We start from the raw sequence: 19,403 nt of genomic DNA on the forward strand, positions 1-19,403 counted from the left end.
AGTACTACAGTTTGTTCCAACTCTGCTTTAAGACAAACAGATGGTTTTATGTAATCAACAGAAGTTGGGACACTTGTGCAAATTTTTTGCTTCAACTTGAAAGGCTTTATTTACTTTAATTACTGCTGAACACCTAAAGGTTGTAACCTATGAATTATTCCCTTAAGAAGGCCCATTTGTAATATTCTGATATTTCCTTTTTCAGTTTTTCCTAACAAACTTTAAATTTAAACCTATGGTAATTTACTGTTTACATGTTCACCATTTTAGGTCATTAATTGAATTTCAACTGATTAAATTTGAAGAAAAACTGGAAAAATGTAGGTGTTCTAAAAACTTTTGACCAGTAGCGCACATTAATTTTTAATGTGTTTCCTGAAATGCTTAACCTTGAATATTATGAATTGCATATATTAATGTATTTGTTAACAAATCCCACAGATGAGGAATGTTTTATATATGTTTGGCAAAAGGGGTTTTGGGTTTGCATTTCAGGCGATATTTGTAGAATTGTTACAGTAAATGATTGAAATAAAGGATAATGTTAGTAATATGGTTGTCTAGTTATTTTACCTTTCAGTGGTAGCAGAGGAGGTTTGTAACTACAGTACAAAATTCTTCCTGTATTTGATAAAAAAAGTTACCATACAAAATTAAAAAAAAAAAAAAAACCACAACGTGAATTGTGGATGTGCTCTACTGAGTTAAAAATGAAAAAAAAAAAAACCCTCATTGTTGTTTTGTAGCCAAAAACAAATCAAAAAGTGCTGGCATTTCCCATTGAAGATCTTGACAGAAACCCTAACAAAGTCACACCGATTTTGACTTTTATTAAAACAGGAGAAGAACTGTGCCTATGAGGTATAAGTTAATTTTAACAGTATTACCAAAGCAGAAACATTGCCTTTGTTTGAATTCATTTATAAATATGAACAGTGTTGTCCTCATATTTGGAAATATTACATGGGGATATTGGACACAGTGTTAGCATTCAAACTGATAAATTCTACTTGCTTGGAAATTAAAGACAAATAGTTTGCATTGACTACTTCTGCAAATGTTTCTTTTCATTCTGTGAAATCTGCTTTTCTTAGAAAAATCTATGATGATATTTTGAGAAATGGTCTAACTGCTTAGAGCTGAGAGAATCCCAAACAACCAGGCAAGGGCACTGCTGAATGGTACTAAAGCACCAGATTAAGTATGAAAGGTATGGAAATGTATTAGATTTCACGGTTGGTTTCACTGATCAAAAACAGCTCTCATAACACTGAAATTCACTGCTAAAGGAAAATGACCCAATAGTCACAGAAGTTTTGTTGTTGATATAGCATGCACATATATAATGTGTGTTGCAAAACGGCTTAAACCACCATTTTACTGAAATGAATCAGAGTACAATGATCAAAAGGATATCCCTAGTCACACAATATTTAAATGTAAAAATTCTAAAGTGACATACTTCATTAAGAGTTTAAATTCCAGCAAGTACTGGCCAAAATGCTATTATTAAGCAAGTCCTCACTAAAGAATCCTTGAGTAGTACCTGACCTTTAAAGTGACACAGCTATTATGTTCAAGATGATCATTCATTCAGGTCAGCTGATGAAACACAGCTGTATTTATTAATAGCATCTGGTGACCCTGATTCTCTTGATTCACTAATACAATGTCTTACTTGTATTTCTGAATGGATGAATAGTAACTTTCTCAAGCTAAATAAAGAGAAAACTGAAATCTTAGTGATTGGCAATAATGGATACAATGAGGCTATTAGAAATAAACTGGATACATTAAGATTAAAAGTCAAGACGGAGGTAAAAAGCTTAGGGGTAACTGTTGACTGTAATCTGAATTTTAAATCGCATATTAATCAAATCACTAGGACAGCATTTTTTCACTTAAGAAACATAGCAAAAGTTAGACCTTTTATATCACTGAAATATGCTGAGAAACTAGTTCACGCGTTTGTTTTCAGTCAACTAGATTACTGTAACGCAATCCTCTCAGGAATACCCAAAAAAGACATAAATCGTTTGCAACTAGTGCAGAATGCAGCTGCTAGAATCCTAACCAGGAAAAGGAAATCCGAGCATATTTCTCCAGTTTTGATGTCACTACACTGGGTACACCTGTGTCATTCAGGATTGACTTTAAAATTCTGCTTATCTATACGAATAAAAGTCAAAGCCCTCACTGACTCACTCACTCACTCACTGACTCATCACTAATTCTCCAACTTCCCATGTAGGTATAAGGTTGAAATTTGGCAGGCTCATTCCTTACAGCTATAAAAAAAGTTAGGCAGGTTTCATTTCGAAATTCTACGCGTAACAGTCATAACTGGAACCTACTTATGTACATATATACGGCCATAGCTTGCAGCTCGGTCACCGTGCGAGACGGAGTTGCGTCCCTCATCGTCACGCCTCCCACGTAATTGAGTGCCTGCCCATATAAGGCCGTCCATCGGCAGCAATCCAATAGACACGCTGCTGCTAAATATTTGCGGGTGAAGGATTGTGCTTATGCAAACGAAGATGACATAGTCAGGGATAGACTAGTATTTGGCACAAACTCAGCGAAAGTGCGAGAGAAACGTTTAAGTGCCGGGTCTTAGCTAACATTAAATAAAGCCGTGGACATCACAGCATCGCACGAGATAGCACAAGCACAGCTGAGAACCTTCGATGCATGTACTCCGAGCGGCTCACATGAACGGACTTTGCAGGACTGGGAAAGGTAAACCCGTGCATGAAATGTGTGATGTCTCAGATAAAGAGGAAGACAAGATGTTTATTAATGCAGTAAGAAAAGAACAACCCTCTGAATCTGAAGAAGCCTTTGTAGACATATCAATAGGAAAGCAATGTGTAAAGCTTAAGTTTATATTAAGTTCATAGACACGCTGCCGCTAAATATTCGCAGGCAAATCCGCAACTTAATACTGGGAATACCTGTTAAACATCTTAGATTCACAAGTACCGATTTATGGAGGAATATTTCGACAAAATGAAATAAATAAATAAATAAATGCGTAAATAAATAAAAGTACTGTGAAATGTGAGCATAAATAAATAAATGTGTCATGAATGAGAGCATAAATAAATAAATGTGTCACGAAATATGTTTTCGTTGCTTATTTATTTATTTCATTTTATCCGTAACATTCCTGCAAACCGTCATGAAATACGGCTTGAAATAAAACTGTCACTTTCACTCGTCAAAGTTGAGAGGTGGGCTCTAACACGCCCTCTAGTTACTGATTGGTGAATCGATAGCACAAGAATGAATTAGAAAAATGCTTACTACTGCCGATGAAATGGATTCTGCGAAGATATTACGATTTCAGAGAGAGAATTGAAGATTTATCGGAAGAAATTACAATGTTGGAGGCCCTTTTAGAACTGAGTATTTGACCCTTGTTTTACGAGTAGAAAGTCAGTTGCATATTCCAGCTACTTTTTCAAACAACTGTACAGCTCTGATCAGTGGTAAAGTTGTTCAGTTCAAAATATTAGGTGGAGCTGCTTTGGGCATTCCATGTCAAAGTACCTAAACTAATACAGCCGCTGCAGCTTACCGTGATATCAAACTGGCTCATTCTGCCTTGTGATCGCTTCTCTGATACATCATACAGATCTGCAATCTGTTGTACTTTTAAACCGCATAACAGAAGGTGTTCTATTGACTCAGCTGGAATGTCAAAGGATGGACGCCCAGAGCAGGGAACTGCGTCACCTGAACTGCAGTGTAGTAGAGTCTGTTCCACCTGTTCTTCGATAATTTCAAAACAGTTTCATCTATATTGGAGTCTAAAAGGGCCGCCAACATTGTAATTTCTTCCGATAAATCTTCAATTCTCTCTCTGAAATACGTAATATCTTCGGCAGAATCCATTTCATCGGCAGTAGTAAGCATTTTTCTAATTAATTCTTGTGCTATCGATTCACCAATCAGTAACTACAGGGCGTGTTAGAGCCCACCCTCTCAACTTTGACGAGTGAAAGTGACAGTTTTATTTCAAGCCGTATTTCATGACGGTTTGCAGGAATGTTATGGATAAAATGAAATAAATAAATAAGCAAATCGAAAACACATTTCGTGACACATTTATTTATTTATGCTCTCATTTCATGACATATTTATTTATTAAGGCTGTCATTTCATGACACATTTATTTATTTATGCTCACATTTCACAGTACTTTTATTTATTTACGCATTTATTTATTTATTTCATTTTGTCCAAATATTCCTCCATACCGATTTGGGTAGAGAACACTTTGATGAATGAAACCTGTTATCTTTACAATGGTTGACACACACAGAATATAACTTGAACACAACACATCCTCCAAATACGAACCCGATTGAAAGAAATAATGATAATCAAATCCTTGATGACAGCAACACTCATAACAGTGACAAAACAATTACATTGACAATCATGTTATATTATTTTTAAAATGTTTCCTTTTCTTTTTCATATCTTCTTTAACACACTACTTCTCCGCTGCGAAGCGCAGGTATTTTGGTAGTGGTTTATTAAGCCTTAAATAATCTCGCCCCATCATATATATCAGAATGACCTCAGATCCTCAAATGAGTGTTTTCTTAGAATTCCGAGAGCTTATTTTAAAAGAAGTGGTGAAGCGGCTTTCTACTGTTATGCACCTAAAATCTGGAATAGCCTGCCAATAGGAATTTGCCAGGCTAATACAGTGGAGCACTTCAAAAAACTGCTGAAAACACATTATTTTAACATGGCTGTTGCCGCTTTGCGTAAGGTGAAGTCAGGCACGGGTAAGATGCGTGTCAACGAAATCTCTCAGTCCAAAAGTTCGTTTTAAAAATATTTAGTGAAAGTTAAAGGCAAATAATCCATACAAGAATAAAAAGAAAAATAGTTACACACAAAGAATAAAGGCAAAAAAGGGAAAAATGTATCTTCTATAAACTTAGTTTTTCTTATGAAGCTTTGGTTACTTCTGTACTTAAAGGTTATTTATTTCTTCTTCTGTATGCTTTAAACATACGGTTCAAAACTTAGATCTTTTAATTTACGAGTTACTTTACATTCAAAAGACCCTTAGGCCGTTGGCACTTAGATATGCGCCAAGCTCACCGTGCATAAGCACGAACGCGAGCATAAAAAGAATTCTTTCAAGGACACGGTTAAAAAACCGTATGCCTCTATACCTTACACAAGGTAAGGCCAAACACTTACTAAAGAACATTGTTTACTCAAAAACTGTTAAGAGATGACAGGAAAATACCAACTCAATTCTATTCACGGGGGTTTTAGGAACCTCCCATATTTTATGCATTATCATCTAGTAAATATTCATACATTTTATAGAACTTGGAAAATGGCTCTTACACATCCGGCCCCTAATTGTTTATGCTAGGGCAGAAATCAATTACTTAACTTTACTTAATAAGAGCCTTCATTACTTTACCAAACTTAAAACAAACCTTAAGAAGCTTAACTTAGTTTCTACTATAAAAACACAAATATTAAGCTTAGGAAACTTTCTAGCTTAAACTCTAATGTATAAACACAAGCACTAAATTTAAAAAAGCTTTAAAATCAGGCATGCAAAAAGAGAATGAGTCATTTTAATCATTGTTGCTTCCTGGAGCGAGCACAGTTTGCTCACAAGTCTGTCCAGTGTGCTGGTCTGGATCTGCACACAAACTCTTCTGACTGCCCTTTTTGCAATTGGCATTGTCTTTACCCAGGAGTGTCAGGTTGTAGCATCTTGTAATTACACCCACAATGTCCAATTTCTTTATGAACTTGTAGCATAATGAGAGTGGCAATATGTGAATTCTTCTGAATGGTTGCAGGGTGGTTTGCCTCTTCTGGCATTGCTGATTTGCTGAGCCTCAATACACTTTTGATTTCGGATCGCGCTAGTAGACAAGTCCACCTCATCCGGTCTCTTAGGCCATTCGTGCTCTGGCTGTAATAGGAAATTCGGGCTTTGTATCCACGTCTTACGTTTGATGAAGCTTTCTATTGTCGAACCTCTTGATGCCTGATCCGCAGGATTTTGCGCAGATGCGACGTACCTCCATTGCGAGGGTTGCGTGTGCTCTCTTATCACTGCGATTCTGTTGGCAACAAAGATTTTGTAGCGTGTACTTTCATTTGCGATGTACCTTAGTACTGTGGTGCTGTCAGTCCAAAAGATCGACTCTTGCAGGGGAATCTGCAGTTCACGTTTTAGCATTTTGTCCATTTTGACTGCTATCACTGCTGCTGTAAGTTCCAACCTTGGTATAGTGACAGATTTTAATGGTGCCATGAGAGCGATTGGTTCCTCTCTGAATCTTGTAAGAACTCCAATGAGTGTATTAGTTAAATCAGGTCCTTTCAACAACTGTTCATTTAAAGAAAAACCTTGATAGGTGGCTGTACAATCAAACACTACTCTTATTTTGTTTTTCTTTGGATGGTATTCTCCATGATGAGGGATGTACCAAATTTTTTTATTTTCGAGGGTCCGTTGTTCAGTGGGTACCTTTATGGCATAACCTTTGTCTAAAATGTCTTTCATGAACGCTTTATAATCTTCATGAAACGTCGGGAACGTTGTAAGTTTCCTTTTAAGTCCTATAGCACGTTGTTTTGCAATACAACGATTGTTTGGTACCTTAAGTGTTTCATCTTTAAAGGGCAGATTAATGCAATAATGTCCGTTCACTAGACTTGCAGTATCTGAGGCTATGTGCATGAATTTAATGTCTTCCTGTGACATTTCTTCTTTTTCTTCACAGTCGCGTTCTGGAAAGTCTAAATTGTATTGCTTGAGTAACATTTGCTCTACTTGCTTTATTGTTACACAATTGACTGAACATGTTTGCAGTCTTTCTTTTTCTTTAGGGATGTTCTCCCTTCTCACTGTTACAGAGTTCAGTGTGTACACTTCTGGTGTATCAAAAAATGTATTTTCTTCTATCTCACAGACTTGTAATTCCGTTAAGATTGTACACTTTACTAATTTCTGACTATTTACTGTGTCTCTTTCTACAGTGCTGATGTAGATGAGAGACTTTCTTCCTGAAAGATTTAACTGCTTTTGCAGACTTTCAGTGCCAAATGTAGCTGAGCTGTCAGAGTCTTTTAGAGCCGATGTTTCTACACATTTTTCACTCGTTTCAGACTTAACTTGAACTGGAGTCACAGCTAAGACACACCCTTTACCGGCCCCGGTATCAGAACAAGTCTCTATTGGTTCAACAGGAATATGGGCAAAAGAAATGCTTTTATCTTCCGACATAACGTTTTCCTCTTTAGGAGGTGCGGCTGTATCGCCGGTCCCTTTTTCCTTATTCATATGCAGAATTACTGGATGTAACTGAGAGCATATTTGGCATTTAATCTTTTCTTCACAGACTTTACTAAAATGTCCTTGTTTAAGGCACTTAAAGCATAAGTCTTTAGATTTCAAAAGTCAATTTTACTTTCATAAGTTAGATTTTGAATTGCACTGCATTCGTTAAGATCGTGATTTTCATTGCAAAAAAGACAGTGCTTACCGCTTGTACGTCCAGCCGTCTCCGCCGATTTGACTGAGGTGTCTGTATCCATTTTTTCGTCCGCTGTAGAAAAGTTTGTAACAAAGCTGCTTTCTCTTGGGACGTCTTTCAAAAGATTCTTCTCTTGGTCAGTTTTGTCCTTTTCCTTCTTGAAGGTATGGCTTTGTGGAGCTGAGCTGTATGCGGGATCTAAAGCTGATGTTGGCTGTTCGTTAAGAAAGTTCACTGGATCGGCGAGAGGTGTTCGCCTGCTCTCCATACTTTCAATACTCTGTACTTTGCATTGCCACGGTGCTGGTAGGTCTTGAGGAGGTTTGGAGACTTTAGTAGGAAGGTTATCCTTACTTTCAAATTGTTGTCCGCTTTGTAAGTTGGGCATAATATTTATACATTCGCCAAGAAAGTTCGCATTAGCGTTCTGTTCTTCTCCATCGTTTGGCTTTATTTGCGATCGCCCTTTGTCTTTTCTCATATAGACATCGGCTTTCTGTAGCTGGTTTCCATAGAGACTTTCAAGTTTCTTTCTGGCCTTTTGATAACCTTCTAACGGTGACAAGTGTTTACAGTTTTTAACAATCTCGTGAGGTGAACCTTTAGTAAACTGTGCCAATAGGTCCAATTTATCTTGCGGGTTCCTTGCCTCATCGATAGCTTGGTCAAATGCACTTATAAAGTCCACACATTTCAAGGGATCGCCATCAAATATTGGGATCTTTTTGCGTGGCATATAAGGCGCTTGTGTCTTATACTGTTGTTGTTCCTGTTGATCGTAGCGCTTATCATAAAGCGATTGTTGAAGAGGTGCTTCATTTTGTTGTTGAGGTTTATTTTTACTTTCATTCGTATCTGTAAAGTTGTAACTGTTCGCATTTGACGACTTTTCAAATTTCACATCTGGATTCTGGCTTAGTCTATTAGGACTGCGTTTGCGCCCTTTAAGTGCTTTTAATTTCGCTTCCGATTCTGCAATAGCTGCCTCTAAAGCCAATTGATCTCTTTTAGCTTTTAGCTGAGCTTCTTCAGCTTCTCTTTTAGCTTTTCTCTGCATTTCCTCAGCTTTTCTCTTTATTTTTAGCTGTATTTCTTCTAAATCTAGAGCCTGTTGCTTTCTTTGGTTTTCTGCTTTAGCCAACAGCACAGCGTGTGCTGCCTCTTGAGATCTGATGGCGCTCATAGAAGTCCCTGCTGAACTTGTACTACGTTTAGATTTTGTGGAGATTTGGGAGGCTTTGGCTGAATTCGCCCGAACTTATATGACTTTTACTTTGAATGGAAACCTGTGAGACACTATCTTCTGGCGAGACGTCAGGAAAGTCATTCGTCGTTCTGTAATCCTTGAATTGGCTAGCCGAAAAGTCAGGCTGCTGGTTGAGGCTTATATTTTGACGTACTTCAAAGACCCATTCCATCGTATTTTCCGAAAATGTGCGAATAGTTTCCATTTTAGCATCAAAGTCCTTTTGTAGCATTTTCCGTATATCTTCGTTACTCTGGAGGGATAAGAGTTTGTCGTTTAACCTTTTATATTCCATTCTCATGTTAAGGAACGAGTTTTTGATGATCGATTTTATAGATTCACAATAAAATTCATATTTTTTTAAATCCTTTACAGTCTTCATTGTAATAGATAATTGTTTGTATTTGTAGTCCATTTCAGAATGAAGTTTAGATGTTAATGAATTGGACGGCTTTATGTCATCATCAAGATGATCTTCCATTGAAACATCCTGATCGTTGTGACTTCCACTCACACCACTGTTACTTTCAATGGGGGTTCGAAATGTTCTCTGGCTCCCGGACTCAGATGCCATGGCGTTGAAAATGCAGGCTTGCTTTCTTTTATGATCCAAGGCAGTTTTAAACTTTCAGTCCTAGGCAGGTTCAGATCTTAGTAGGTTTCAAAACTTCAGGCGGGTTTTTTAACTTTAGTGTTGCCGCTTTGCGTAAGGTGAAGTCAGGCACGGGTAAGACGCGTGTCAAAGAAATCTCTCAGTCCAAAAGTTCGTTTTAAAAATATTTAGTGAAAGTTAAAGGCAAATAATCCATACAAGAATAAAAAGAAAAATAGTTACACACAAAGAATAAAGGCAAAAAAAGGGAAAAATGTATCTTCTATAAACTTAGTTTTTCTTATGAAGCTTTGGTTACTTCTGTACTTAAAGGTTATTTATTTCTTCTTCTGTATGCTTTAAACATACGGTTCAAAACTTAGATCTTTTAATTTACGAGTTACTTTACATTCAAAAGACCCTTAGGCCGTTGGCACTTAGATATGCGCCAAACTCACCGTGCATAAGCACGAACGCGAGCATAAAAAGAATTCTTTCAAGGACACGGTTAAAAAACCGTATGCCTCTATACCTTACACAAGGTAAGGCCAAACACTTACTAAAGAACATTGTTTACTCAAAAACTGTTAAGAGATGACAGGAAAATACCAACTCAATTCTATTCACGGGGGTTTTAGGAACCTCACATATTTTATGCATTATCATCTAGTAAATATTCATACATTTTATTGAACTTGGAAAATGGCTCTTACAATGGCCTTCTCATAACTTCACTGTAATTTAATCCTGATAACACTGTATATCCAATTCATTACAAAAGCTATTCATGGTGGCTCTAAAATCTGTACTAACCCCTACTCTCTCTTCTGTTTCTTTTTCCAGTGTCCTTTTGGTGGTGGCGCATCTACTCAAAGCACCGTTATGTTCCAACAGTGATGGATTAAAAGCCAGAAGTCTGCATGAGCATGCAGACAGACTGCCCAGAGGGGACTGGGCGGTCTCTTGGTCTGGAATCCCTACAGATTTTATTTTTTTTTCTCCAGCCTTTGGAGTTTTTTTTTTTTTTGTTTTTTATGTCCACCCTGGCCATCGGACCTTACTTATTCTATGTTAATTAATGTTGACTTATGTTTATTTTTTATTGTGTCTTCTATTTTTCAATTCTTCATTTTGTAAAGCACTTTGAGCTACAATTTTTTTGTATGAAAATGTGCTATATAAATAAATGTTGATTAATTGATTGATGACCATCATCATCAAGTCCTTCCGCGAGAACCCTAAATACAAAGAGGACTATTTCATTTATGTTAGGTAGAATGCCAAGAGGGGACTGGGCGGTCTTGTGGCCTGGAACCCCTGCAGAGTTTATTTTTTTGTCCAGCTGTCTGGAGTTTTTTTTTTGTTTTTTCTGTCCTCCCTGGCCACTGGACTTTACTCTTTTTCTATGTTAACTAATGTTGTCTTATTTTAATTTCTTATTTTGTCTTTTATTTTTCTCATTATGTAAAGCACTTTGAGCTACTTTTTCGTATGAAAATGTGCTATATATATAAATGTTGTTGTTGTTGAATGAACTATTTCAGGCTATTACTACATTAACATTCTGAATAAACATCAAAAATACACTGGTAGACATATTAACAAAAAAGGCAATGCAAGATAATGTGATTCTAACAGTGAATGAAAATATGAGCTGAGGGTATAGTGGGACAATAGTGGCACTTATAAAGCACATCAGACACCAGCCAAAGCCAGCAGTGGAATTGCCCAAGGCATCAACATACTGTATAATGAAACAGTGGTTCTTGATCTAGACAAACTAGAACATGGTTTATTGTATTTTCATAGGTTTGACCACTTTATATGGCTTAGTGCTGGCAGTATTCCAAACTCAAAGAAGTCTTCAGTGTTAGTAAACCATTTTATGCACTGTTGGATAACAGTACATGGTTCTCCACCAAGGATATGTACTGTTTTAGAGGAGAGTTCAACAACTCAGAAGTCAGAAACATGGCTGAAAACTTTAATACTTAGTCAAGGCTACTGCAGTGAAGGGTTGTCACGATGCCAAAATTTCAGACTTCAATACTATACTAAGAAACGTATTAAAGTTCAGTAACATTTTGGATACCCAATACAGTATATAATTAAGTCAATAAAAATGTACTTAAATAAATTAGCATTTTTATATACATTAAAACAAACACTATAAATTTTAGTTATTAAAGCATAGGAATATTTAACTACAGTATTGCTCAATAGCCTTGGTGTTGACCTTAAAGCACAATACAACTCAACCGAAAAACTACAGTTTCCATCCACGCACAATCATATATAGTCAGATTTAAATGTTGAGCTGGTCTCTCCAACTGTATGGAGAAACAGCAACAAAACAGCAGTTATTAACATAAAAAATAATCATTAAATCACAATCACTGCTATGCTGAGCAACACTTTTTGTGATTCCATGGAAGAAAAATTAGACTTTGTGGTTACGTAGTCATTTACAGGTAATACAGTTACTGCAGATAAAGTATTTTGGTATGCTTTCCATATTAAAATATAGAATCCATCAAGTATATAAGGGGTTAATAAATGTGAGGAACCTGTTCAAGCATATCAGGAAACCAGATAAAAGTCAAGTGAACAACAAAGAAGAATGTACCAGGAGAAGTTTGATGTAATACACCAAATGTATGATTAAAAGATCAGCAGATGTCCTTTAAACAACAAGACTGGACAGTTGTTACATACACAGAGACTTCAACGGTGAAGGCTAAAATAGAAGAGGTATGAAAAGAGGCACAGTTTTCTGAAAGAATTACAAGATAACAGCAGAAGCAACTCAGTTCTACATGGAAGAAATATTCTATTACTATGTGTTATAGACACAGGTAAACGGAGATGAATAATAGACTAGATGCCAGTGGTCAAGATAGTATGACAGCATGTGTGAAACATGGAGCTGTATGTGATCAGTGGCCTCTATGTGAAGGAATAGGGCATATAATATATATATGTCACCACATGGTGTCCAAAATGCCATAGATGACTACAGTATACAGGTACTTCTCCTGTTTCAGAAAAATGCAGAGGAAAACCACAATATAGCCATGGGTACTGCAGATACAACAGACACAATAACAATCTTATTCTCCTTGTCAATTATTTTAAAACATAACTAAAAGTAAAAATATATTAAATATGGGAAATCTGTAAAGATGATTAGTTTATTTTGTTATATACAGTACATATAATATGTAAAATAATATCTAAATAAACTGAACACTTTGATTAAACATCCAAGTGCTTTATGTTGCCCTCATTTTTCCTAAATTATAACATACTGTACTTATATTTTATTGTAAATATGTATTAAAATGGTCATAGTGCATTTTAACACCAGATAAACTGTTGAAAAGAAAAAACAAAAACATACAGGGATTAGGTTTAGAAGTTTTTACATTGCACACTGGTGACACTAAATAAGGGTGGTAAACCAGACCTGCCCTGCAAGTACTGACTTAGAACCATATAGTTAAGAAAGATGTGTCCCTCTACAAAAGCAGGGCTAAAGGAAAACGGGTATAAGAACAATGTAAACTGTACTCCCAAAACACCTTGTGCCAGAAGAGAAAGAGATACTAGGACACAGTATCCCTTTTTAAAAGCAGTGCTTTTAAAGTCATCTGAAGGCATGTAACCTCAACACCATTGCTAATTGTTAGTGAAATTCATTAGTCATGGACAGGGTTGTTATAATACCATGCAGGCTTAAGATAACTAAAAATTGTCTTTTTATTAACAGTGAAAAATAGTGTTTTTATTATGTAACACATTATAAAATGCATACATACTAACTATAACAGCTTTAAAATGATGGAATAGCCTTGAAGTACAATGAATATAAAAAGTCTAAACACTCCTGCCAAAATCGCTGACTTTGTGTAATAAAAGAAAATGAAACCAAGATAAATCCTGTGAGAACTTCTCCCATAAAAATCATACAAAACTTAATTACAATAGTGTGCACATCCCCTAAATTATAGTGAGTTGAAGCACATTTTGATTTTATTACAGCACTCGGTACTTGTGGGTAAGAGTCAATCAGTTTGCCAGATACAGACTTGGAGATTTCTTGCAAAAAAAATTCCAGACCTGTCAGATTATGAGGGCATCTACTGTGCATTTTTACAGTGTATACCAAGCCACTATTGTTTGAGCATAAGTCATGACTGAGGGTGCCATTATTGAGCAAGTGAAAAATAATGATTGGTCGTCAGTAGAGATTCATTCAAGTTCACAATATGAGATGGCAGCTCTGATTTTAGACTTTGATACAATACATATTATGATGAATTTTACATTAAATATGAATCATTAAAACATTATGTTTATACAGGTGATGTGTCTTGTAATATAAAGTTATGCAGCACTTTCTGGCTGTTGGCCTCCACAATTACCTCCCAGATGCTTATCATGGACCACGCGTCTGTGGTTTTTCTTTTTCACAAATGTTGTGTTTTGCAGTGCTGTAGCATCACTACTGTATGCTATTTACATTTGGCCCTCGGGTTGATTTGTGCTCCCAAGTAATTCCTCTACTTGCATTCAGAAATGAGTGTGATAGCAACTTTCACTGAGTAGCACAGATGCTGTACAAAATAGTACCATTACGTTTTCTGAATTTTGATATTGACTTGGCACCGAAGTATTGGTTCTTGTGACAGCCCTAGTCATGGATTATGCATATTGAGTACCATGTTCAAAAATGTTAAAGGTAAATATGTAATGGGTATCAGAGCACTTTTGATCAAAGACCAACTTAACAGTAAAGTCTAATAATTTGGGATGTCAAACAATTAAAATTTTGTAATTGCAATCAACTGCAAAATCTCACTTGATTAATCTTATGTTTAACGATGGAAGATTTGCAATGTCCATTTGGTCACTGTGAATGTGTTTGCTGTAGAAGTTCTTAGCTACTCAAACTGCTAAAACTTGAGCCTTTTATATAAATCTCTGATATGTGATATGAACATAATGTGTAGAAATTGTTAGATCTCACTGAATGATGTGTCTTATTCTTATTTTGCAATAAACAGCAGTATCTAATTTGTTAGTTTTTGTTTCTTTCATGGACACAAGTCTAGTTGTATATTCATGGATTGTAATCTGGCACAGATTTTTTTTTTTTTTGCCTGAATGAGTTTTTAACAGTGGCATCATGCATGTTTTGCTCTTAAGTGATAAGCCATGGTTGCTGTAACTTTATGATTATTAAATTTGTCCGCTCTAAGTTTAAAAGTATTGACAAATGTGTCCTTTGAACTGTCAGGGAGAGTTTTAAATCAAAAGCAACCATCATAAATGTAATCTTTCTCAGCCATCATTAATGCAATAGCTTAAACTGGTGTTTCCAAAATATTGTATCATCTGGTCAGGGCCACAGCAAAGCGTGATCTTGGATTTTGGGTACTGCAAATAGTAGTCACACTGCATGATTTTGCATAATAGTAGACTTGAGCAGACTATTGACACACATGTGATTAAATGTCACGTGATATCTCTAGGCCAGGAGGTTTCAACATTTCTCCATGGTGTACCACCTCCAGGAATTGAAATATCTTCAAGTACTCCCATTTTCTTGCAGTCTTCAACTGAAAAGTACTAAACTTTTACTAGGCATAACTAAAGGTGATATTATAAGGAGGTGTGGGTGGTAGGAAATATTACACTTGGGTATTTTAACAAGCGATTACAGAAAGTTTTTTGTGTGGTTTTGCATGTTGTACCTTTTATCACCAGTGTCAAACAGCAAAACGATCAAAACTCAGTTGTCAAACTTGATGGACAAAACAATACACTGATTACTTCTCAAAAAAGTTAGGCTTAATGATTACCTAAGAAACCAGAAGTAAAATGTTCTATAACTCTTTGTAAGCAACAGATCTTCATTCTTGGCCTGGCTTTAAATTCCTCTCTATTACAGGAAACAAAATACTTAACATGTAGCTGTAAATAAGGTTCAAGTGACAATTCTACTCCCAAGAGTAACCTAGTCCCTGAACATAAGGGCGGTGAACTGTCCACATCAGAGTTAGACATGAGACAGGATTCAATGTGGAACCATGCTAAAGGACAGCATGATGCACAAAGCAGCAGACATTATATGTAAAAGCAATGCACCTATCTTACTGAATAATGGAGCTGACTGATCATCGATCTGCAGCAGACATATTTTTATGCTAGAAAATAAGGCCAATGTGTGTGAAACGTCAAAAAATGTTTCATGCAGTAAAGTCAGCAACAATAAAATGCAACTAAGCCAAAGAGAGTGAAAGGTATCCAAACAAAGTAGGAAAGTGCAGTCAACATGCTTTTATGTGTGGCAGTGAAACCCTCTGTGAATCTGTAAGATACTGGGACAAAGCACTGCCTCTATCACTTGGACAGGAATCAAACTAAGTACAATGATTTAGAATTTTAATTCTGAGACCGTATTGTCTGGAACTCCAGAGTTAGGGTAAATCCAGTGAAAATATTTCCAGGTATTATTTTACCTGTAACTGAATGTAACAACCTTATATGAAGGATAAGTCTTTAGCAGTTATATGTTTCACCTCCTAAATTCAATATGAAAATGACACTAATCTTGATTTTATATGAAAGCATAACTAAATATATATAACGCGGATTTTTCGCTGCTTCACAGGTTCTGTGGACAATGTGTCTTTTTACTTCCTGTACATGCTTCCTCAGTTGGTTTGCCCAGTTGATTTCATACAAGGTACGCTATTGGCGGATGACTGAGAAGCTAACCAATCAGAGCACGCAGCTAAGTTCCTGCGTGCTGAACCAGGAAGTCTCATCTCGCTCATTCAGCATCAACGTGTTTCGCTGTGTAAAGAGTTGTGCTCTTTTGTGTTTATCTTTGTGCATAGTCAAGCCCTTCATTATGGCTCCAAAACGATCTGCTACTGCTTCAGGCGCCGTGCCCAAGCGCAAACGGAAGATGTTAACGATCGCCGAAAAGGTAAACGTTTTGGATTTGTTGAAGGCTACGATTCTTTTTATTTAAAAAGTAGGAAAGGAATACAGTGGTGTGAAAAACTATTTGCCCCCTTCCTGATTTCTTATTCTTTTGCATGTTTGTCACACAAAATGTTTCTGATCATCAAACACATTTAACCATTAGTCAAATATAGCACAAGTAAACACAAAATGCAGTTTTTAAATGATGGTTTTTATTATTTAGGGAGAAAAAAAATCCAAACCTACATGGCCCTGTGTGAAAAAGTAATTGCCCCCTTTTTAAAAAATAACCTAACTGTGGTGTATCACACCTGAGTTCAGTTTCCGTAGCCACCCCCAGGCCTGATTACTGCCACACCTGTTTCAATCAAGAAATCACTTAAATAGGAGCTGCCTGACACAGAGAAGTAGACCAAAAGCACCTCAAAAGCTAGACATCATGCCAAGATCCAAAGAAATTCAGGAACAAATGAGAACAGAAGTAATTGAGATCTATCAGTCTGGTAAAGGTTATAAAGCCATTTCTAAAGCTTTGGGACTCCAGCAAACCACAGTGAGAGCCATTATCCACAAATGGCAAAAACATGGAACAGTGGTGAACCTTCCCAGGAGTGGCCGGCCGACCAAAATTACCCCAAGAACAGAGAGACGACTCATCCGAGAGGTCACAAAAGACCCCAGGACAACGTCTAAAGAACTGCAGGCCTCACTTGCCTCAAATAAGGTCAGTGTTCACGACTCCACCATAAGAAAGAGACTGGGCAAAACGGCCTGCATGGCAGATTTCCAAGACGCAAACCACTGTTAAGCAAAAGAACATTAGGGCTCGTCTCAATTTTGCTAAGAAACATCTCAATGATTGCCAAGACTTTTGGGAAAATACCTTGTGGACTGATGAGACAAAAGTTGAACTTTTGGAAGGCAAATGTCCCGTTACATCTGGCGTAAAAGGAACACAGCATTTCAGAAAAGAACATCATACCAACAGTAAAATATGGTGGTGGTAGTGTGATGGTCTGGGGTTGTTTTGCTGCTTCAGGACCTGGAAGGCTTGCTGTGATAGATGGAACCATGAATTCTACTGTCTACCAAAAATCCTGAAGGAGAATGTCCGCCATCTGTTTGTCAACTCAAGCTGAAGCGATCTTGGGTGCTGCAACAGGACAATGACCCAAAACACACCAGCAAATCCACCTCTGAATGGCTGAAGAAAACAAAATGAAGACTTTGGAGTGGCCTAGTCAAAATCCTGACCTGAATCCAATTGAGATGCTATGGCATGACCTTAAAAAGGCGGTTCATGCTAGAAAACCCTCAAATAAAGCTGAATTACAACAATTCTGCAAAGATGAGAGGGTCAAAATTCCTCCAGAGCTGTAAAAGACTCATTGCAAGTTATAGCAAACGCTTGATTGCAGTTATTGCTGCTAAGGGTGGCCCAACCAGTTATTAGGTTCAGGGGCAGTTACTTTTTCACACAGGGCCATGTAGGTTTGGATTTTTTCTCCCCAAATAATAAAACCATCATTTAAAACTGCATTTTGTGTTTACTTGTGTTATATTTGACTAATGGTTAAATGTGTTTGATGATCAGAAACATTTTGTGTGACAAACATGCAAAAGAATAAGAAATCAGGAAGGGGGCAAATAGTTTTTCACACCACTGTATAAGACCTACGGTCGCAATGTCCTTTTAACCAGGGTGCAAAACGAGTTGTAAGTGGATGTAATAAGGCAGTATCTAAGAAAATACAAAGGAATTAGGCTGTATAACTCTGCGGGGAATATTTATAAACAGTGTGGGAGAGTTTATAAGGGCTTAAAATATATAAAAATAACCATACAAACATATGGTTTCTACTGTATATAAACAGTGTGATTTTCACCTATCGAAAATACAAAGGGGCTGTTAGGTGGGTATGGGTCTGGAACGCATACCATATGGTTTCTACTTGCACCTATCGAGGTGGGTATGGGTCTGAGGAGGAGGGATTACTGTACTGCTAAAATAAATCTGGATGTAATCATAACAGTAAACAGAGACGATACTGGTAAATGATTTGGCCATGAGGGGAACAAGAACAATACTTTGAGTAACATGGGGAAAGGATGATGTGTGTTTTCTAAATGTGATGAACTATGTCAATTAGGTAAGATGTGAACCAGGAAAAGGCTGTCAATTGAAGACAGACAGGTCAAGTAGAAGCAGAATATGGACTATAGCAGATACCAGCAAACAGAATGAATTAATTTTTAACTCTAAGAGTGGTGTCTATACTGTGAGAAATGCAGGGACCAGACTGGAAAAAAAAAGAATTAAGTTGCGTGGAAACCACCCTTTCCAACACCACTATAAGGAAAGGAGAGTTTGGAAATGCATGAATTGAGACCAGGTTTCTTAACAACAGCAGTAACAGCAGCAGTTTTGAGGGCAAGTGGAAAAGAGTCAGATACTAATGTTGAATTGAACAGGTGGGAGACAGGACTTAAGATAATTGATAGACAGGGTTTACAAGAGTGGTAGGGGCAGGAGCAAGTTTTCAGTAGGTGGTGTTGGATTTTGCCACTAATTCTGAAAATGAAAAGAAATCGGTGAGGGTGACAGAAACTGCTCTGAAGTTTTACAAAGGGTTACACTGGAAAGATGAGAGGTGTAACTGGACAAAACATTAGCCTAATAGTGCTCCACTGAGCTCAGAGTAGATGAGGTATGGGACTAAGTAAATCTATTGCTATAAAAAGAGTCTTGCATTACTTGTAAGAACAGGATTTGTTTAGGACAACTCTATACTTGAGCAATGCTTAGTATTAGCTAAAGAGTGGGGAGTATAACCAATGTTCTTGCAACAGCATGCAAAACACCAACCAATTGTTTTCATTTCCCAGAGCTCTGAAGTATACACTTAATTTACAAAGAATAGTTTCCTGACTTGAGTAGGCCAAATGTAACAAAGTAACTAAATTCATCATTTCATTCCTCAGCACATCTCCCACTTTCCTTTACAAAGAAAAAAGATTTCATTTATTAACC

General features: G+C 36.8%; 1 protein-coding gene across 3 annotated transcripts in view; it reads right to left on the reverse strand.

Annotated features, from left to right (window-relative positions):
• Positions 1 to 19,403, reverse strand: part of rnaseh2b (ribonuclease H2, subunit B) — a 112,743-nt gene that overhangs the window by 7,817 nt on the left and 85,523 nt on the right. The window lies entirely within an intron of this gene.

The sequence above is a fragment of the Polypterus senegalus genome, chromosome 2 (genome assembly GCF_016835505.1).
Source record: "Polypterus senegalus isolate Bchr_013 chromosome 2, ASM1683550v1, whole genome shotgun sequence".
Lineage (NCBI taxonomy): Eukaryota > Metazoa > Chordata > Cladistia > Polypteriformes > Polypteridae > Polypterus > Polypterus senegalus.